At 37.6% G+C, this 24,227-nt stretch overlaps 3 long non-coding RNA genes across 3 annotated transcripts; all 3 read left to right on the top strand.

Moving 5' to 3' along the window:
* Window positions 1–536: 536 nt before the first annotated feature.
* Window positions 537–9,385, top strand: LOC115165152 (uncharacterized). Its single transcript, XR_003870077.1, has 3 exons — window positions 537–865; window positions 8,173–8,260; window positions 8,746–9,385. It is a non-coding gene; the product is annotated as an uncharacterized LOC115165152 (long non-coding RNA).
* A 3,800-nt stretch (window positions 9,386–13,185) lies between these two features.
* LOC115165150 (uncharacterized) lies at window positions 13,186–16,756 on the top strand. The gene is made up of 2 exons (XR_003870075.1): window positions 13,186–13,922; window positions 16,150–16,756. It is a non-coding gene; the product is annotated as an uncharacterized LOC115165150 (long non-coding RNA).
* Window positions 16,757–19,067: 2,311 nt separating this feature from the next.
* On the top strand, window positions 19,068–21,169 carry LOC115165148 (uncharacterized). Its single transcript, XR_003870073.1, has 2 exons — window positions 19,068–20,582; window positions 20,747–21,169. It is a non-coding gene; the product is annotated as an uncharacterized LOC115165148 (long non-coding RNA).
* The last annotated feature ends 3,058 nt before the right edge of the window (window positions 21,170–24,227 follow it).

Consider the following 24,227-nt stretch of genomic DNA (forward strand, 5'->3'; position numbering starts at 1 on the left):
GTCCTCCCACAATATATCTGCCATAGAGGTCAACATTTCACATAAACCTCCCACAATATATCTGCCGTAGAGGTCAACATTTCACATAGTCCTCCCACAATATATCTGCCATAGAGGTCAACATTTCACACTCCAAAATGAACATGGAATCAGCTTGAATTCAGTTTGATGTCCCAGTATGAAGCATTCTTTGATGTTTAGACTGTTCCAATAGTAGCACTGCTTACATCCTTTTCCCTAGATGTACATTAGTAATGAATGTGATGAACAGTCATTCCAATATGATGTATGGTATTTCATTAAATTATGTAATGAGACAGAAATTCAATGAACAATAATAACTAATGCATTCTCTTTTACATGATCATTATTCATGACTCTCCATCTTGGATAATGGATGATCAGGATGGGGTGAGTAATTACTTATTTGTCTGTTTTGTTTATTGACAACCAATAACACAAGACAAAGAACAGACCAGAGTGTTAATCTGATACTACATAAACTACAGGCCTTTTTGAACAGCAGTGTGTCTTCTTCAAGGCTACAAACTAAATCAGTTTCTTTACATTTATCAATACTCTCCCCAAATGTTCTCAAGGTAGGTTGGATTAAGATGTATAGATGTTCTTCAAATTATCCAGAATTTACATACCATAGCCCTCCCACACTATATCTGCCATAGAGTTCAATATTTCACATAGTCCTCCCACTGTATATCTGCCATAGAGGTCAACATTTCACAAAGCCCTCCCACAATATATCTGACATAGAGGTCAGTCAATATTACACATAGTCCTCCCACAATATATCTGCCATAGAGGTCAACATTTCACATAGTCCTCCCACAATATATCTGCCATAGAGGTCAACATTTCACATAGTCCTCCCACTATATATCTGCCATAGAGGTCAACATTTCACACAAACCTCCCACAATATATCTGCCAAATAGCTAAACATTTCACACACCAAAATTAAAATAGAATCAGCTTGAATTGATCTTGATTTCTTATTATGAAGCATTCAGTCATTCTCAGACTGCTCACATAGTAGTGCTGCTACATCCCTTTCCCTAGATGTACATTAGTAATGAATGTGATGAACAGTCATTCCAATATGATGTAAGGTATTTCATTAAATTATGTAATGAGACAGAAATTCAATGAACAATAATAACTAATGCATTCTGTTTTACATGATCATTATTCATGACTCTCCATCTTGGATAATGGATGATCAGGATCAGGTGAGTAAATACTTATTTGTCTGTTTTGTTTATTGACAACCAATAACACAAGACAAAGAACAGACCAGAGTGTTAATCTGATACGATAAAAACTACAGACCTTGTGAACAGCAGTGTGTCTTCTTCAAGGCTACAAATTAAATCAGTTTCTTTACATTTATCAATACTCTCCCCAAATGTTCTCAACGTACGTTGGATAAAGATGTATAGATGTTCTTCAAATTATCCAGAATTTACATACCAAAGCCCTCCCACAATATATCTGCCATAGAGGTCAACATTTCAGAGGGGTTGAGTTAAATGCGGACAAAACATTTCAGATGGACATCTGACTAGGTATCCCCCTTTCCTTTCCCTTTCACATTGTCCTCTCACATTAAATCTTCCATAGAGGTCAATATTTCACATCGTCCTCCCACAATATATCTGCCATACAGGTCAACCTTTGAACCTCCAAAATGGACATGGAATCAGCTTGAATTCAGTTTGATGTCCCAGTATGAAGCATTCTGTGATGTTTAGACTGTTCCAATAGTAGCACTGCTTACATCCCTTTCCCTAGATGTACATTAGTAACGAATGTGATGAACAGTCATATCAATATGATGTATGGTATTTCATTAAATGATGTAATGAGACAGAAATTCAATGAACAATAATAACTAATGCATTCTGTTTTACATGATCATTTTTCATGACTCTCCATCTTGGATAATGGATGATCAGGATGGGGTGAGTAATTACTTATTTGTCTGTTTTGTTTATTGACAACCAATAACACAAGACAAAGAACAGACCAGAGTGTTAATCTGATACTATAAAAACTACAGGCCTTGTGAACAGCAGTGTCTTCTTCAAGACTACAAATTAAATCAGATTCTTTACATTTATCAATACTCTCCCCAAATGTTCTCAAGGTAGGTTGGATTAAGATATATAGATGTTCTTCAATTTATCCAGAATTTACATACCATAGCCCTCCCACACTATATCTGCCATAGAGTTCAATATTTCAAATAGTCCTCCCACTGTATATCTGCCATAGAGGTCAACATTTCACAAAGCCCTCCCACAATATATCTGCCATAGAGGTCAATATTTCACATAGTCCTCCCACAATATATCTGCCATTGAGGTCAATATTTCACATAGCCCTCCCACAATATATCTGCCATAGAGGTCAATATTTCACATAGTCCTCCCACAATATATCTGCCATTGAGGTCAATATTTCACATAGTCCTCACACAATATATCTGCCATAGAGGTCAACATTTCACATAGTCCTCCCACAATATATCTGCCATAGAGGTCAACATTTCACATAAACCTCCCACAATATATCTGCCATATAGCTCAACATTTCACATAGTCCTCACACAATTTATCTGCCATAGAGGTCAACATTTCACACACCAAAGCATTCAGTCATTCTCAGACTGCTCACATAGTAGTGCTGCTTACATCCCTTTCCCTAGATGTACATTAGTAATGAATGTGATGAACAGTCATTCCAATATGATGTATGGTATTTCATTAAATTATGTAGTGAGACAGAAATTCAATGAACAATAATAACTAATGCATTCTGTTTTACATGATCATTATTCATGATTCTCCATCTTGGATAATTGATGATCAGTTACAGGTGAGTAATTATTTATTTGTCTGTTTTGTTTATTGACAACCAATAACACAAGACAAAGAACAGACCAGAGTGTTAATCTAATACTATTAAAACTACAGGCCTTGTGAACAGCAGTGTGTCTTCAAGGCTACACATGAAATCCGTTTCTTTACATTTATCAATACTCTCCCCAAATGTTCTCAAGGCAGGTTGGATTAAGATGTATAGATGTTCTTTAAATTATCCTGAATTTACATACCATAGCCCTCCCGCAATATACAGTGGGGGAAAAAAGTATTTGATTCCCTTCTGATTTTGTACGTTTGCCCACTTACAAAGAAATGATCAGTCTATCATTTTAATAGTAGGTTTATTTGAACAGTGAGAGACAGAATAACAACAAAAAAATCCAGATAAACCTATGTCAAAAATGTTATAAAATTATTTGTGTTTTAATGAGGGAAATAAGTATTTGACCCCTTTGCAAAACATGACTTAGTACTTGGTGGCAAAACCCTTGTTGGCAATCACAGAGGTCAGACGTTTCTTGTAGTTGGCCACCAGGTTTGCACACATCTCAGGAGAGATTTTGTCCCACTCCTCTTTGCAGATCTTCTCCAAGTCATTAAGGTTTCGAGACTGACGTTTGGCAACTCGAACCTTCAGCTCCCTCCACAGATTTTCTATGGGATTAAGGTCTGGAGACTGGCTAGGCCACTCCAGGACCTTAATGTGCTTCTTCTTGAGCCACTCCTTTGTTGCCTTGGCCGTGTGTTTTGGGTCATTGTCATGCTGGAATACCCATCCACAACCCATTTTCAATGCCCTGACTGAGGGAAGGAGGTTCTTACCCAAGATTTGACGGTACATGGCCCCGTCCATCGTCCCTTTGATGCGGTGACGTTGTCCTGTCCCCTTAGCTGAAAAACACCCCCAAAGCATAATGTTTCCACCTCCATGTTTGACGGTGGAGATGGTGTTTTTGGGGTCATAGGCAGCATTCCTCCTCCTCCAAACACGGCGAGTTGAGTTGATGTCAAAGAGCTCCATTTTGGTCTCATCTGACCACAATACTTTCACCAGTTGTCCTCTGAGTCATTCAGATGTTCATTGGCAAACTTCAGACGAGCATGTATATGTATTCTTGAGCAGGGGGACCTTGCGGGTGCTGCAGGATTTCAGTCCTTCACGGCGTAGTGTGTTACCAATTGTTTTCTTGGTGACTATGGTCCCAGCTGCCTTGAGATCATTGACAAGATCCTCCCGTGTAGTTCTGGGCTGATTCCTCACCGTTCTCATGATCATTGCAACTCCACGAGGTGAGATCTTACATGGAGCCCCAGGCCGAGGGAGATTGACAGTTCTTTTGTGTTTCATCCATTTGCGAATAATCGCACCAAATGTTGTCACCTTCTCACCAAGCTGCTTGGCGATGGTCTTGTAGCCCATTCCAGCCCTGTGTAGGTCTACAATCTTGTCCCTGACATCCTTGGAGAGCTCTTTGGTCTTGGCCATGGTGGAGAGTTTGGAATCTGATTGATTGATTGCTTCTGTGGACAGGTGTCTTTTTTACAGGTAACAAGCTGCGGTTAGGAGCACTCCCTTTAACCTGTTACATCTAGGGGGCAGTAATTTCACGGCTGGATAAAAAACGTACCCGATTTAATCTGATTATTAGTCCTGCCCAGAAACTGGAATATGCATATAATTATTAGCTTTGGAGAGAAAACACTCCAAAGTTTCTGAAACTGTTTGAATGGTGTCTGTGAGTATAACAGAACTCCTATGGCAGGCAAAAACCTGAGATGCTTCTGTTCAGGAAGTACCCTGTCTGAACATTTCTTGCCCTTCTTTATTATCTCTGTCGTTTACAAAGGATCTCTGCTCTTACGTGACACTTCTCACGTCAACAATGGAGTCTCACAGCCCGGGAAAAACAGGAATGATGTCATTCAAAGCCCTGGCTGAAGCACACGAGAGCAAATGCTGAGTGGTCAGTCAATGGACTAAGCCTTAGGCGCGTGACACGCCCCGCCCCCGGCTTTCGGTTTTTTCCTCAGTTTACAGACAGGCAGATTCCCGGTCGGAATATTATCGCTTCTCTACGAGATAAATTGCATAAATATTGGTTTTAAACAGCGGTTGACATGCTTCGAAGTACGGTAATGGAATATTTCGAAATTTTTTGTCATATTTTGCGTCATGCTCGTGGCCGAGATTTAGCGTTGGGATAGTGTCTAGAACGCACGAACAAAACGTCGCTGTTTGGATATAACGATGGATTATTTGGGACCAAACCTACATTTGTTATTGAAGTAGAAGTCCTGGCAGTGTATTCTGATGAAGAACAAGCAAGGTAAGAACATTTTTCTTATAGGAAATGTGATTTTGGTGAAGGCTACACTGGGTGGGTGTCTAAATAGCTAGCCCTGTAACGCCGGGCTATGTACTTACATTATTGCAAAATGTGCTTCATCCGAAAAGCTATTTTAAAATCGGACATATCGAGTGCATAGAGGAGTTCTGTATCTATAATTCTTAAAATAATTGTTATGCTTTTTGTGAACGTTTATCGTGAGTAATTTAGTAAAATCACCGGAAGTGTTCGGTGGGAATGCTAGTTCTGAACGTCACATGCTAATGTAAAAAGCTGGTTTTTGATATAAATATGAACTTGATTGAACAGACATGCATGTATTGTATAACACAATGTCCTAGGTGTGTCATCTGATGAAGATCATCAAAGGTTAGTGCTGCATTTAGATATGGTTTGGGTTTATGTGACATGATATGCTAGCTTGAAAAATGGCTGTGTGATTATTCCTGGCTGGGTACTCTGCTGACATAATCTAATGTTTTGCTTTCGCTGTAAAGCCTTTTTGAAATCGGACAGTTTGGTTAGATAAAGGAGAGTCTTGTCTTTAAATAGCTGTAACATAGTCATATGTTTGAAAAGTGTAAGTTTTCGGATTTAGAGGAGTTTGAATTTCGCGCCCCGCCCATCATTGGATATTGGAGCAGACGTTCCGCTAGCGGAACGTGTAGATGTAAGAGGTTTTAAGAGTGTGCTCCTAATCTCAGCTCGTTACCTGTATAAAAGACACCTGGGAGCCAGAAATCTTTCTGATTGAGAGGGGGTCAAATACTTATTTCCCTCATTAAAATGCAAATCAATTTATAACATTTCTGACATGCGTTTTTCTGGATATTTTTGTTGTTATTCTGTCTCTCACTGTTCAAATAAACCTACCATTAAAATGATAGACTGATCCTTTCTTTGTCAGTGGGCAAACGTACAAAATCAGCAGGGGATCAAATACTTTTTTCCCCCACTGTATCTGCCATAGAGGTCCATTTTTCACATAGTCCTCCCACAATATATCTGCTATAGAGCTCAACCTTTCAGAGGGGTTGAGTTAAATATTGAAGACACATTTCAGTTGAATACATTCAGTTGGACAACTGACTAGGTGTTCCCCTTTCCCTTTCACATAGTCCTCCCACAATAGATCTGCTATAGAGCTCCAAATTTCAAATAGTCCTCCCACAATAGATCTGCTATAGAGCTCCAAATTTCACATAGTCCTCCCACAATAGATCTACTATAGAGCTCCAAATTGTACATAGTCCTTCCATAATAAATCTGCCATAGAGGTCAATATTTGTCACGTCTTCCGCCGAAGTCGGTTCCTCTCCTTGTTCGGGCGGCGCTTGGTGGTCGGCGTCCCTGGTCTTCTAGCCATCATTGATCCACTTTTTATTTTCCATTTATTTTGTCTTATCTTCTCACACACCTGGTCTTAATATCCCTCATTACATGTTGTGTATTTAACCCTCTGTTCCTCCCATGTCTTTGTGCGGAATTGTTTATTGTAAGTGCATGTGCACGTTTTCTCTGGTGCACGATGGCTTTTGTACACATCTGTTTGTGGTTCTGGTTACCGGTGGTTTTATGAATTAAACTGCTCCGTTGATTACCAAGTTTTGCTCTCCTGCGCCTGACTTCCTTGCCGCCAGTTACGCACTCCCTTACAATATTTCACATAGTCCTCTCCATAATAAATCTGCCATAGAGGTCAACATTTCACATAGCCCTCCCACAATATATATGCAATACAGCGCACCATTTCACATAGTCCTCCCACAATATATCTGCCATATAGCTGAACATTTCACACTCCAAAATTAAAATAGAATAATCTTGAATTTAGCTTGATGTCTTATTATGAAGCATTCAGTCATTCTCAGACTGCTCACATAGTAGGGCTGCTTACATCCCTTTCCCTAGATGTACATTAGTAATGAATGTGAGGAACAGTCATTCCAATATGATGTATGGTATTTCATTAAATGATGTATTGAGACAGAAATTCAATGAACAATAATAACTAATGCATTCTGTTTTACATGATCATTATTCATGACTCTCCATCTTGGATAATGGATGATCAGTTTCACGTGAGTTTTTACTTATTTGTCTGTTTTGTTTATTGAAAACCAATAACACAAGACAAAGAACAGACCAGAGTGTTAATCTGATACTATAAAAACTACAGGCCTTGTGAACAGCACTGTGTCTTCTTCAAGGCTACAAATTAAATCAGTTTCATTACATTTATCAATACTCTCCCCAAATGTTCTCAAGGTAGGTTGGATTAAGATGTATAGATATTCTTCAAATTATCTAGAATTTACATACCATATCCCTCCCACAATATATCTGCCATAGAGCTCAACATTTCACACAACAAAATACAAATTAAATCATCTTGAATTTACCTTGATGTCTTATTATGAAGCATTCAGTCATTCTCAGACTGCTCACATAGTAGTGCTGCTACATCCCTTTCCCTAGATGTACATTATTAATGAATGTGATGATTAGTCATTCCAATATGATGTATGGTATTTCATTAGATTATGTAATGAGACAAAAAGTCAATGAACATTAATAACTAATGCATTCTGTTTTACATGATCATTATTCATGACTCTCCATCTTGGATAATGGATGATCAGATAAGCGTGAGTAATTACTTATTTATCTGTTTTGTTTATTGACAACCAATAACACAAGACAAAGAACAGACCAGAGTGTTAATCTGATACTATAAAAACTACAGGCCTTGTGAACAGCAGTGTGTCTTCTTCAAGGCTACAAATTAAATCAGATTCTTTCCATTTATCAATACTCTCCCCAAATGTTCTCAAGGTAGGTTGGATTAAGATGTATAGATATTCTTCAAATTATCCAGAATTGTCATATCATAGCCCTCCTACAATATATCTCCCATAGAGGTCAACATTTCACATAGTCCTCCTACAATATATCTGCCATAGAGGTCAATATTTCACATAGTCCTCCTACAATATATCTGCCATAGAGGTCAACATTTCACATAGTCCTCCTACAATATATCTCCCATAGAGGTCAACATTTCACATAGTCCTCCTACAATATATCTGCCATAGAGGTCAACATTTCACATAGCCCTCCTACAATATATCTGCCATAGATGTCAATATTTCACATAGTCCTCCCACAATATATCTGCCATAGAGGTCAATATTTCACATAGTCCTCCCACAATATATCTGCCATAGAGGTTAATATTTCACATAGTCCTCCCACAATATATCTGCCATGGAGGTCAATATTTCACATAGTCCTCCCACTATATATCTGCCATGGAGGTCAATATTTCACATAGTCCTCCCACAATATATCTGCCATGGAGGTCAATATTTCACATAGTCCACCCACAATATATCTGCCATGGAGGTCAATATTTCAGATAGTCCTCCCACAATAAATCTGGCATCGAAGGCAAATATTTCACATAGTCCTCCTACAATATATCTGCCATGGAGGTCAATATTTCACATAGTCCTCCCACAATATATCTGCCATGGAGGTCAACATTTCACATAGTCCTCCCACAATATATCTGCCATGGAGGTCAACATTTCACATAGTCCTCCCACAATATATCTGCCATGGAGGTCAATATTTCACATAGTCCTCCCACAATATATCTGCCATGGAGGTCAATATTTCACATAGTCCTCCTACAATATATCTGCCATGGAGGTCAATATTTCACATAGTCCTCCCACAATATATCTGCCATGGAGGTCAATATTTCACATAGTCCTCCCACAATATATCTGCCATGGAGGTCAATATTTCACATCGTCTTCCCACAATATATCTGCTATAGAGGTCAACATTTCACACTCCAAAATTAACATGGAATCAGCTTGAATTCAGTTTGATGTCCTGGTATGAAGAATTCTGTGATGTTTAGACTGTTCCAATAGTAGCACTGCTTACATCCCTTTCCCTAGATGTACATTAGTAATGAATGTGATGGACAGTCATTCTAATATGATGTATGGTGTTTCATGAAATTGTGTAATGAGATGGAAATTCAATGAACAATAATAACTAATGCATTCTGTTTTACATGATCATTATTCATGACTCTCCATCTTGGATAATGGATGATCAGTAACACGTGAGTAATTACTTATTTGTCTATTTTGTTTGTTGACAACCAATAACACAAGACAAAGAACAGACCAGAGTGTTAATCTGATAATATAAAAACTACAGGCCTTGTGAACAGCAGTGTGTCTTATTCAAAGGCTACAAATTAAATCAGTTTCTTTACATTTATCAATACTCTCCCCAAATGTTCTCAAGGTAGGTTGGATTAAGATGTATAGATGTTCTCCAAATTATCCAGAATTTACGTACCAAAGCCCTCCCACAATATATCTGCTATAGAGGTCAACATTTCACATAGTCCTCCCACAATATATCTGCCATAGAGGTCAATATTTCAGAGATGTTGAGTTAAATGCGGACGACACATTTCAGTTGGATACATTCAGCTGGACAACCCCGTTCCCTTTCACATAGCCCTCCCACAATAAATCTGCCATAGAGGTCAACATTTCACATAGTCCTCCCACAATATATCTGTCATAGAGGTCAACCTTTCAACCTCCAAAATTAACATGGAGTCAGCTTGAATTCAGTTTGATGTCCTAGTATGAAGCATTCTGTGATGTTTAGACTGTTCCAATAGTAGCACTGCTTACATCCCTTTCCCTAGATGTGCATTAGTAATGAATGTGATGAACAGTCATATCAATATGATGTATGGTATTTCATTAAATTGTGTAATGAGATGGAAAATCAATGAACTAATACAATTCTGTTTTACATGATCATGATTCATGACTCTCCATCTTGGATAATGGATGATCAGAAATGCGTGAGTAATTACTTATTTGTCTGTTTTGTTTATTGACAACCAAAAACACAAAACAAAGAACAGACCAGAGTGTTAATCTGATATTATAAAAACTACAGACCTTGTGAACAGCAGTGTGTCTTCTTTAAGGCTACAAATTAAATCAGTTTCTTTACATTTATCAATACTCTCCCCAAATGTTCTCAAGGTAGGTTGGATTAAGATGTATAGATGTTCTTCAAATTATCCAGAATTTACATATCATAGCCCTCCCACACTATATCTGCCATAGAGGTCAACATTTCACATAGTCCTCCTACAATATATCTGCCATAGAGCTCAATATTTCACATAGTCCTCCTACAATATATCTGCCATAGAGGTCAACATTTCACATAGTCCTCCCACAATATATCTGCCATAGAGGTCAACATTTCACACTCCATAATGAACATGGAATCAGCTTGAATTCAGTTTGATGTCCTAGTATGAAGCATTCTGTGATGTTTAGACTGTTCCAATAGTAGCACTGCTTACATCCTTTTCCCTAGATGTACATTAGTAATGAATGTGATGAACAGTCATATCAATATGATATATGGTATTTGATTGAATAATGTAATGTGACTGACATTGGATTGAATGTACTGTAATAACTCATACATTTTGTTATACATTATCAATATTTATTCCTCTCCATCTTGGATAATGGATGATCAGGAGCAATACCACAAACCTCCCACAATATATCTGCCATACAGCTCAACATTTCACACACCAAATAGAATCAGCTTGAATTCAGCCTGATGTCTTGTTATGAAGCATTCAGTCAAACGGTTTTGACTTGAGGTTATTGTTTGTAGGGTTGCCAGGTAGGTTGTGCCTAACAGAGAAAATATAGATTTCTCCTTTTGTTTTGGGAGGGAATGAGTCCCGTCTGGTCTGTCAAGTCTACACCAATTCTGTAAGGGTTGCGGAACTGGTGTCAGTGAAGTCAGACGCAGGAGAGCAGAAATAGGTAATAGCCGGAGCAGTTTAATTACAAAACCCACGGCAATACAAAAAGAACCTACATGGGTACAAAGCCCGACGCGCACCAGTAACATAGAGTAGAAGCTCTTACAAACAAACAATTCCACACAAGGACATGGGGGGAACAGAGGGTTAAATACACAACAATAAATGGGGGAAAGGGAAACCAGGTGTGTAAGAAAACAAGACAAACAAATGGAAAATTAAAAGTGGATCAACGATGGCTAGAAGACCGGTGACGTCGACCGCCGAACAGCTCTGAACAAGGAGAGGAAACGACTTCGGTGGAAGTCGTGACAAATTCAAAGGACATGTAAAAGTCAGGATGGACTTACACTTTTCATAAACCCTTAAAACATTGGAAATAAGTTCAAAACAACTGTATAGTTTTGCGTGGGTTGTATTACCAACAAAAATGATCACACACATAATAATATAACAAATAATGAGCTCTGGTTCCTCCAGAAAAGTCCCGTACTTCAGGCCTAAAAGAGTCCAGCCCGGTAAATGAGTTCAGTGAACAAGAGACCTTAGTCACGCAATGTTTGTCCATTCATAAAGAGTAGCGTAAACCCAGTCTCAATCATACAATTAAATATCAACTCTTTTACCACACAACTAAAAAGAATATAACATCTCAATAAGTCTTAAATCATCCCGGTATACATCACTCTAAAACTAATGAAATACCGTATGCAAAATAGTTGTAGTCAATTGGTCAGTCAGACAATTATATCCGCCAACATTGCGACTAGGCTACAAAGCACACTTTTAAATACAACAAAACAAACAGAGTAAAGATGCTTCGGGACTGAGGGATGAACACATCCTCATTCGCGTCTCCATCACAACCCCACTTATGTGCAGCTAATGCTGGCTATTTAATATGCAACCTGAGCCCTCCTACAATATATCTGACATAGAGGTCAACATTTCAGAGGGGTTGAGTTAAATGCGGACAACACATTTCAGTTGGACAACTGACTAGGTATCCCCCTTTCCTTACCCTTTCACATAGTCCTCCCACAATATATCTGTCATAAAGGTCAAACTTTCAACCTCCAAAATGAACATGGAATCAGCTTGAATTCAGTTTGATGTCCCAGTATGAAGCATTCTGTGATGTTTAGACTGTTCCAATAGTAGCACTGCTTACATCCCTTTCCCTAGATGTACATTAGTAATGAATGTGATGAACATTCATATCAATTTGATGTATTGTATTTCATTAATTGATGTAATGACAGAAATTCAATGAAGAACAAAACCTAATGCATTCTATTTTGCATGATCATTATTCATGACTCTCCATCTTGGATAATGGATGATCAGGAGCCATAGTGGGTGAGTAATTACTTATTTGTCTCTTTTGTTTGTTGACAACCAATAACACAAGACAAAAAACAGACCAGAGTGTTAATCTGATACTATAAAAACGACAGGCCTTGTGAACATCAGTGTGTCTTCTTCAAGGCTACAAATTAAATCAGTTTCTTTACATTTATCAATACTCTCCCCAAATGTTCTCAAGGTAGGTTGGATTAAGATGTATAGATGTTCTTCAAATTATCCAGAATTTACATACCATAGCCCTCCCACAACATATCTGCCATAGACGTCAACATTTCAAATAGTCCTCCAACAATAAATCTGCCATAGAGGTCAACATTTCAGAGGGGTTGAGTTAAATGCGGACGACACATTTCAGTTGAATACATTCAGTTGGACAACTGACTAGTTATCCCCCTTTCCCTTTGACATAGTCCTCCTACAATATATCTTCCATAAAGGTCAACATTTCACATAGCCCTCCTACAATATATCTGCCATAGAGGTCAATATTTCACATAGTCCTCCTACAATATATCTGCCATAGAGGTCAACATTTCACATAGCCCTCCTACAATATATCTGCCATAGAAGTCAAAATTTCACATAGTCCTCCCACAATATATCTGCCATAGAGGTCAACATTTCACATAGTCCTCCTACAATATATCTGCCATAGAAGTCAAAATTTCACATAGTACTCCCACAATATATCTGCCATAGAGCTCAAAATTTCACATAGTCCTCCCACAATATATCTGCCATAGAGCTCAACATTTCACATAGTCCTCCCACAATATATCTGCCATAGAGGTCAACATTTCACATAGTCCTCCCACAATATATCTGCCATACAGGTCAACCTTTGAACCTCCTAAATGGACATGGAATCAGCTTGAATTCACTTTGATGTCCTAGTATGATGCATTCTGTGATGTTTAGACTGTTCCAATAGTAGCACTGCTTACATCCCTTTCCCTAGATGTACATTAGTGATGAATGTGATGAACATTCAGGTCAATATGATGTATTGTATTTCATTAAATTATGTAATGAGACAGAAATTCAATGAACAATAATAACTAATGCATTCTGTTTTACATGATCATTATTCATGACTCTCCATCTTGGATAATGGATGATCAGATTGGGGTGAGTAATTACTTATTTGTCTGTTTTGTTTATTGACAACCAATAACACAAGACAAAGAACAGACCAGAGTGTTAATCTGATACTATAAAAACTACAGGCCTTGTGAACAGCAGGGTGTCTTCTTCAAGGCTTCAAATTAAATCAGTTTCTTTACATTTATCAATACTCTCCCCAAATGTTCTCAAGGTACGTTGGATAAAGATGTATAGATGTTTTTCAAATTACCCAGAACTTACATACCAAAGCCCTCCAACAATATATCTGCCATAGAGGTCAACATTTCAGAGATGTTGAGTTAAATGCGGATGATACATTTCAGTTGAATACATTCAGTTGGACAACTGACTAGGTATCTCCTTTTCCCTTTCACAAAGTCCTCCCACAATATATCTGCCATAGAGGTCAACATTTCAACCTACAAAATGAACATGGAATCAGCTTGAATTCAGTTTGATGTCCTAGTATGAAGCATTCTGTGATGTTTAGACTTTTCCAATAGTAGCACTGCTTAAATCCCTTTCCCTAGATGTACATTAGTAATGAATGTGATGAACAGTCATATCAATATGATGTATGGTATTTGATTGAATGTAACTGTAATAACTCATACATTTTGTTATACATTATAGATATTAATTCCTCTCCATCTTGGATAATGGATGATCAGGAGCAATACCATAAACCTCCCACAATATATCTGCCATATAGCTCAACATTTCACACACCAAAATTAAAATAGAATCATCTTGAATTTATCTTGATGTCTTATTATGAAGCATTCAGTCATTCTCAGACTGCTCACATAGTAGTGCTGCTTACATCCCTTTCCCTAGATGTACACTACCTTTCAAAATTTTGGGGTCACTTAGAAATGCCCTTGTTTTTGAAAAGAAAAGCACATTTTTTTGTCCATTAAAATAACATCAAATTTATCAGAAATACAGTGTAGACATTGTGAATGTTGTTAATTACTATTGTAGCTGCAAACGGCAGATTCTTTATGGAATATCTACAGTTGAAGTCGGAAGTTTACATACACCTTAGCCAAATACATTTAAACTCAGTTTTTCACAATTCCTGACCTTTAATCCTCGTAAACATTCTCTGTCTTAGCTCAGTTAGGATCACCACTTTATTTCAAGGATGTGAAATGTCAGAATAATAGTAGATTTTTTTCAGGTTTTATTTCTTTCATCACATTCCTAGTGGGTCAGAAGTTTACATACACTCAAATACTAATTGAGAGTATGTAAAAAACACCAGTCTCAACGTCAACAGTAAAGAGGTGACTCCGGGATGCTGGCCTTCTAGGCAGAGTTCCTCTGTCCAGTGTCTGTGTTCTTTTGCCCATATTAAACTTAATTTTCTATTGCCCAGTCTGAGATATTGCTTTTTCTTTGCAACTCTGCCTAGAAGGCCAGCATCCCGAAGTTGCCTCTTCACTGTTGACGTTGAGACTGGTGTTTTGCGGGTACTATTTAATGAAGCTGCCAGTTGAGGACTTGTGAGGCGTCTGTTTCTCAAACTAGACACTCTAATTAATTTGTCCTCTTGCTCAGTTGTGCACCGGGGCCTCCCACTCCTCTTTCTATTCTGTTTAGAGACAGTTTGCGCTGTTCTGTGAAGGAGTAGTACAAAGCGTTGTGCAAGATTTTCAGTTTCTTGGCAATTTCTCGCATGGAAGCTTTACATTTACGTCATTTAGCAGACGCTCTTATCCAGAGCGACTTACAAATTGACTTACAAATTTACATTTTCATCTCTCAGAACTATAATAGACTGACGAGTTTCAGAAGAAAGGTCTTTGTTTCTGGCAATTTTGAGCCTGTAATCAAACCCACAAATGCTGATGCTCCAGATACTCAACTAGTCTAAAGAAGGCCAGTTTTATTGCTTTATTGCTAACACAACGTGCCATTGGAACACAGGAGTGATGGTTGCTGATAATGGACCTCTATACGCTTATGTAGATTTTCCATTAAAGAATCTGCCGTTTCCAACTACAGTAGTCATTTACAACATTAACAATGTCTACACAGTATTTCTGATCAATTTAATGTTATTTTAAAACCTTTTAGGGCTAGGCGTCCCGATTGCTGGACATCTTCCGGTGACACTGGAGGGCGCGCAATTCAAATAAATAATCCTAAATAATATGGAAATTAAACATTTTAGGTACATAAGTGTTTTATATCGGTTGAAAGCTTAAATTCTTGTTAATCTATCTGCTCTGTCCGATTTACAGTAGCTATTACAGCGAAAGCATGCCATGCGATTGTTTGAGGACGGCGCCCCACATCAAAATATTGTTCCACCTCCACAGGTTTCATAAATTCACAAATAGCAATTAAATATTCACTTACTTTTTGAAAATCTTCCTCTGATTTGTCATCCAAAGGGTCCCAGCTATAACATGTGGTGTCGTTTTGTTAGATAAAATCCTTCTTTATATCCAGAATTTACATACCAAAGCCCTCCCACAATTTATCTGCCATCGAGGTCAACATTTCACATAGTCCTCCCACAATATATCTGCCATAGAGGTCAACATTTCAGAGTAGTTGAGTTAAATGCGGACGACACATTTCAGTTGGACAATTTACTAGGTATCCCCCTTTCCTTTCCCTTTCACATAGTTCTCCCATAATAAATCTGCCATAGAGGTCAATATTTCACATAGCCCTCCAACAATATATCTGACATAGAGGTCAACATTTCACGTCGTCCTCCCACAATATATCTGTCATAAAGGTCAAACTTTCAACCTCCAAAATGGACATGGAATCAGATTGAATTCAGTTTGATGTCCTAGTATGAAGCATTTTGTCATGTTCAGACTGTTCCAATAGTAGCACTGCTTACATCCCTTTCCCTAGATGTACATTAGTAATGAATGTGATGAACAGTCATATCAATATGATGTATGGTATTTCATTAAATTATGTAATGAGACAGAAATTCAATGAACAATAATAACTAATGCATTCTGTTTTACATGATCATTATTCATGACTCTCCATCTTGGATAATGGATGATCAGGACGGGGTGAGTAATTGCTTATTTGTCTGTTTTGTTTATTGACAACCAATAACACAAGACAAAAAACAGACCAGAGTATTAATCTGATACTATAAAAACTACAGGCCTTGTGAACAGCAGTGTGTCTTCTTCAAGGCTACAAATTAAATCAGTTTCTTTACATTTATCAATACTCTCCCCAAATGTTCTCAAGGTAGGTTGGATTAAGATTTATAGATGTTTTTCAAATTATCCAGAATTGTCATATCATAGATCTCCGACATAATATCTGCCATAGAGGTAAATATTCCACATTGTCCTCCCACAATATATCTGCCATAGAGTTCAACACATCAAACTCCAAAATTAAAATAGAATCAGCTTGAATTTAGCTTGATGTCTTATTATGAAGCATTCAGTCATTCTCAGACTGCTCACATAGTAGTGCTGATTACATCCCTTTCCCTAGATGTACACTACCGTTCAAAATGTTGGGGTCACTTAGAAATGTCCTTGTTTTTAAAAAGAAAAGCATATTTTTTTACCATTAAAATAACATCAAATTCATCAGAAATACAGTGTAGACATTGCGAATTTTGTAAATTACCATTGTAGCCTGAAACGGCAGATTTGTTATGGAATATCTACAGTTGAAGTCGGAAGTTTACATACACCTTAGCCAAATACATTTAAACTCAGTTTTTCACAATTACTGGCCTTTAATCCTTGTAAACATTCTCTGTCTTAGCTCAGTTAGGATCACCACTTTATTTCAAGAATGTGAAATGTCAGAATAATAGTTGATTTTTTTCAGCTTTTATTTCTTTCATCACATTCCTAGTGGGTCAGAAGTTTACATACACTCAAATACTAATTGAGTGTATGTAAAAAACACCAGTCTCAACGTCAACAGTGAAGAGGCGACTCCGGGATGCTGGCCTTCTAGGCAGAGTTCCTCTGTCCAGTCTCTGTGTTCTTTTGCCCATATTAAACAGAATTTTTTTATTGCCCAGTCTGAGATATTGCTTTTTCTTTGCAACTCTGCCTAGAAGGCCAGCATCCCGGAGATGCCTCTTCACTGTTGACGTTGAGACTGGTGTTTTGCGGGTACTATTTAATGAAGCTGCCAGTTGAGGACTTGTGAGGCGTCTGTTTCTCAAACTAGACACTCTAATTCATTTGTCCTCTTGCTCAGTTGTGCACCGGGGCCTCCCACTCCTCTTTCTATTCTGGTTAGATACAGTTTGCGTTGTTCTGTGAAGGGAGTAGTACACAGCGTTGTACAAGATTTTCAGTTTCTTGGCAATTTCTCGCATGGAAGCTTTCATCTCTCAGAACTATAATAGACTGACGAATTTCAGAAGAAAGATCTTTGTTTCTGGCAATTTTGAGCCTGTAATCAAACCCACAAATGCGATGCTCCAGATACTCAACTAGTCTAAAGGCCAGTTTTAGTGCTTTTGTCACGTCCTGACCATCAGATGGAGCTGTTGTAGTAGTTTTGGGGTCAGGATGTGGCAGTCTTGTGTTTTCTATGTATGTCTATGATTGGTTAATTGGGGTTGGGACTCTCAATTGAAGGCAGGTGTTGTTCTATTTGCCTTTGATTGATAGTCCCATATATGTGGGTGTGTTTGTGTTTGTCAGTTGTGGGGAATTGTTGTGTGCACTGCATTTGTCTGAGCCTGCCACACTGTCATATCGTGAGTACTGTTGTTTGTTTTTTTTGTTCAAGTGGATGCTTTACATGTTTTCTGCAATAAACATTAGTGTCCACAATCCCGCTGCGCCTTGGTCCGCTTCTCTACACGACTTAATCTGTGACAGCTTTACTGCTAACACAACGTGCCATTGGAACACAGGAGTGATGGTTGCTGATAATGGACCTCTATACGCTTATGTAGATTTTCCATAAAATAATCTGCCGTTTCCAGCTACAGTAGTCATTTACAACATTAACAATGTCTACACAGTATTTCTGATCAATTTGATGTTATTTTAAAACCTTTTAGGGCTAGGCGTCCCGATTGCGGGACATCTTCCGGTGAAACTGGAGGGCGCGCAATTCAAATAAATAATCCTAAATAATATGGATATTAAACATTTTAGGTACATAAGTGTTTTATATCGGTTGAATGCTTAAATTCTTGTTAATCTAACTGCACTTTCCGATTTACAGTAGCTATTACAGCGAAAGCATGCCATGCGATTGTTTGAGGACGGCGCCCCACATCTAAATATTTTTCCAACTCCACAGGTTTCATAAATTCACAAATAGCAATTAAATATTCACATACTTTTTAAAAATCTTCCTCTGATTTGTCATCCAAAGGGTCCCAGCTATAACATGTGGTGCCGTTTTGTTAGATAAAATCCTTCTTTATATCCAGAATTTACATACCAAAGTCCTCCCACAATATATCTGCCATCGAGGTCAACATTTCACATAGTCCTCCCACAATATCCTCCCACAATATCTGCCATAGAGGTCAACATTTCAGAGTGGTTGAGTTAAATGCGGACGACACATTTCAGTTGTAGAACTGACTAGTTATCCCCCTTTCCTATCCCTTTCACATAGTTCTCCCACAACATATCTGCCATAGAGGTCAATATTTCACATAGCCCTCCCACAATATATCTGCCATAGAGTTCAACACATCAAACTCCAAAATTAAAATAGAATCATCTTGAATTTACCTTGATGTCTTATTATGAAGCATTCAGTCATTCTCAGACTGCTCACATAGTAGTGCTGCTTACATCCCTTTCCCTAGATGTACATTAGTAATGAATGTGATGAACAGTCATTCCAATATGATGTATGGTATTTCATTAAATTATATAATGAGACAGAAATTCAATGAACAATAATAACTAATGCATTCTGTTTTACATGATCATTATTCATGACTCTCCATCTTGGATAATGGATGATCAGTAGGGGGTGAGTAATTACTTATTTGTCTGTTTTGTTTATTGACAACCAATAACACAAGACAAAGAACAGACCAGAGTGTTAATCTGATACTATAAAAACTACAGGCCTTGTGAACAGCAGTGTGTCTTCTTCAAGGCTACAAATTAAATCAGTTTCTTTACATTTATCAACACTCTTCTCAAATGTTCTCAAGGTTCGTTGGATAAAGATGTATAGATGTTTTTCAAATTACCAAAAACTTACATACCATAGCCCTCCTACAATATATCTGCTATAGAGCTCAACATTTCAGAGGGGTTGAGTTAAATGCGGAAGACACATTTCAGTTGAATACATTCAGTTTGACAACTGACTAGGTATCCCCCTTTCCCTTTCACATAGTCCTCCCACAATATATCTGCCATAAAGGTGAACATTTCAACCTCCAAAATGAACATGGAATCAGCTTGAAATCAGTTTGATGTCCTAGTATGAAGCATTCTGTGATGTTTAGACTGTTCCAATAGTAGCACTGCTTACATCCCTTTCCCTAGATGTACATTAGTAATGAATGTGATGAACAGTCATATCAATATGATGTATTGTATTTCATAAAATTATGTAATGAGAAAGAAGTTCAATGAAGAATAATAACTAATGCATTCTGTTTTACATGATCATTATTCATGACTCTCCATCTTGGATAATGGATGATCAGCACCACGTGAAAATTACTTATTTGTCTGTTTTGTTAATTGACAACCAATAACACAAGACAAAGAACAGACCAGTGTTAATCTGATACTATAAAAACTACAGGCCTTGTGAACAGCAATGTGTCTTCTTCATACTTCAAATTAAATCAGTTTCTTTACATTTATCAATACTCTCCCCAAATGTTCTCAAGGTAGGTTGGATTAAGATGTATAGATGCTTTTCAAATTACCCAGAACTTACATACCAAAGCCCTCCCACAATATATCTGCCATAGAGGTCAACATTTCAGAGATGTTGAGTTAAATGCGGACGACACATTTCAGTTGGACATCTGACTAGGTATCCCCCTTTCCTTACCCTTTCACATAGTCCTCCCACAATATATCTGCCATAGAGGTCAACATTTCACATACCCCTCCCACAATATATCTGCCATAGAGGTCAACATTTCACATAGTCCTCCCACAATATATCTGCCATAGAGGTCAACATTTCACACTCCAAAATTAACATGGAATCAGCTTGAATTCAGTTTGATGTCCCAGTATGAAGCATTCTGTGATGTTTAGACTTTTCCAATAGTAGCACTGCTTACATCCCTTTCCCTAGATGTACATTAGTAATGAATGTGATGAACAGTCATATCAATATGATGTATGGTATTTGATTGAATGTAACTGTAATAACTCATACATTTTGTTATACATTATAGATATTAATTCCTCTCCATCTTGGATAATGGATGATCAGGAGCAATACCATAAACCTCCCACAATATATCTGCCATATAGCTCAACATTTCACACACCAAAATTAAAATAGAATCATCTTGAATTTAGCTTGATGTCTTATTATGAAGCATTCAGTCATTCTCAGACTGCTCACATAGTAGTGCTGCTTACATCCCTTTCCCTAGATGTACACTACCTTTCAACATTTTGGGGTCACTTAGAAATGCCCTTGTTTTTGAAAAGAAAAGCAAATTTTTTTGTCCATTAAAATAACATCAAATTTATCAGAAATACAGTGTAGACATTGTGAATGTTGTTAATTACTATTGTAGCTGCAAACGGCAGATTCTTTATGGAATATCTACAGTTGAAGTCGGAAGTTTACATACACCTTAGCCAAATACATTTAAACTCAGTTTTTCACAATTCCTGACCTTTAATCCTCGTAAACATTCTCTGTCTTAGCTCAGTTAGGATCACCACTTTATTTCAAGGATGTGAAATGTCAGAATAATAGTAGATTTTTTTCAGGTTTTATTTCTTTCATCACATTCCTAGTGGGTCAGAAGTTTACATACACTCAAATACTAATTGAGTGTATGTAAAAAACACCAGTCTCAACGTCAACAGTAAAGAGGTGACTCCGGGATGCTGGCCTTCTAGGCAGAGTTCCTCTGTCCAAAGTCTGTTCTTTTGCCCATATTAAACTTAATTTTCTATTGCCCAGTCTGAGATATTGCTTTTTCTTTGCAACTCTGCCTAGAAGGCCAGCATCCCGAAGTTGCCTCTTCACTGTTGACGTTGAGACTGGTGTTTTGCGGGTACTATTTAATGAAGCTGCCAGTTGAGGACTTGTGAGGCGTCTGTTTCTCAAACTAGACACTCTAATTAATTTGTCCTCTTGCTCAGTTGTGCACCGGGGCCTCCCACTCCTCTTTCTATTCTGGTTAGAGACAGTTTGCGCTGTTCTGTGAAGGGAGTAGTACAAAGCGTTGTGCAAGATTTTCAGTTTCTTGGCAATTTCTCGCATGGAAGCTTTACATTTACGTCATTTAGCAGACGCTCTTATCCAGAGCGACTTACAAATTGACTTACAAATTTACATTTTCATCTCTCAGAACTATAATAGACTGACGAGTTTCAGAAGAAAGGTCTTTGTTTCTGGCAATTTTGAGCCTGTAATCAAACCCACAAATGCTGATGCTCCAGATACTCAACTAGTCTAAAGAAGGCCAGTTTTATTGCTTTATTGCTACCACAACGTGCCATTGGAACACAGGAGTGATGGTTGCTGATAATGGACCTCTATACGCTTATGTAGATTTTCCATTAAAGAATCTGCCGTTTCCAACTACAGTAGTCATTTACAACATTAACAATGTCTACACAGTATTTCTGATCAATTTAATGTTATCTTAAAACCTTTTAGGGCTAGGCGTCCCGATTGCTGGACATCTTCCGGTGACACTGGAGGGCGCGCAATTCAAATAAATAATCCTAAATAATATGGAAATTAAACATTTTAGGTACATAAGTGTTTTATATCGGTTGAAAGCTTAAATTCTTGTTAATCTAACTGCTCTGTCCGATTTACAGTAGCTATTACAGCGAAAGCATGCCATGCGATTGTTTGAGGACGGCGCCCCACATCAAAATATTGTTCCACCTCCACAGGTTTCATAAATTCACAAATAGCAATTAAATATTCACTTACTTTTTGAAAATCTTCCTCTGATTTGTCATCCAAAGGGTCCCAGCTATAACATGTGGTGTCGTTTTGTTAGATAAAATCCTTCTTTATATCCAGAATTTACATACCAAAGCCCTCCCACAATTTATCTGCCATCGAGGTCAACATTTCACATAGTCCTCCCACAATATATCTGCCATAGAGGTCAACATTTCAGAGTAGTTGAGTTAAATGCGGACGACACATTTCAGTTGGACAATTTACTAGGTATCCCCCTTTCCTTTCCCTTTCACATAGTTCTCCCATAATAAATCTGCCATAGAGGTCAATATTTCACATAGCCCTCCCACAATATATCTGACATAGAGGTCAACATTTCACGTCGTCCTCCCACAATATATCTGTCATAAAGGTCAAACTTTCAACCTCCAAAATGGACATGGAATCAGATTGAATTCAGTTTGATGTCCTAGTATGAAGCATTTTGTCATGTTCAGACTGTTCCAATAGTAGAACTGCTTACATCCCTTTCCCTAGATGTACATTAGTAATGAATGTGATGAACAGTCATATCAATATGATGTATTGTATTTCATTAAATGATGTAATGAGACAGAAATTCAATGAACAATAATAACTAATGCATTCTGTTTTACATGATCATTATTCATGACTCTCCATCTTGGATAATGGATGATAAGGAATGGGTGAGTAATTACTTATTTGTCTCTTTTGTTTGTTGACAACCAATAACACAAGACAAAAAACAGACCAGAGTATTAATCTGATACTATAAAAACTACAGGCCTTGTGAACAGCAGTGTGTCTTCTTCAAGGCTACAAATTAAATCAGTTTCTTTACATTTATCAATACTCTCCCCAAATGTTCTCAAGGTAGGTTGGATTAAGATTTATAGATGTTTTTCAAATTATCCAGAATTGTCATATCATAGATCTCCGACATAATATCTGCCATAGAGGTAAATATTCCACATTGTCCTCCCACAATATATCTGCCATAGAGTTCAACACATCAAACTCCAAAATTAAAATAGAATCAGCTTGAATTTAGCTTGATGTCTTATTATGAAGCATTCAGTCATTCTCAGACTGCTCACATAGTAGTGCTGCTTACATCCCTTTCCCTAGATGCACACTACCGTTCAAAATGTTGGGGTTACTTAGAAATGTCCTTGTTTTTAACCTGTCTGGGCTAGGGGGCAGTATTGAGAATTTTGGAAAAAATATGTTCCCATTTTTAACTGCCTCCTACACCAACTCAGAAGCTAGAATATGCATATTATTGTTCAGGTTTGGATAGAAAACACTCTGAATTTTCTAAAACTGTTTGAATGGTGTCTGTGAGTATAACAGAACTCCTATGGCAGGCAAAAACCTGACAAGGTTTCAAGCAGGAAGTACCCTGTCTGACAAGGAGTCGTGCGTCTTGCATCTTTTTATTGAAAAGTAAGGATCTTAGCTGTAACGTGACAATTCCCA

Source organism: Salmo trutta, chromosome 27 (genome assembly GCF_901001165.1).
Source record: "Salmo trutta chromosome 27, fSalTru1.1, whole genome shotgun sequence".
NCBI lineage: Eukaryota > Metazoa > Chordata > Actinopteri > Salmoniformes > Salmonidae > Salmo > Salmo trutta.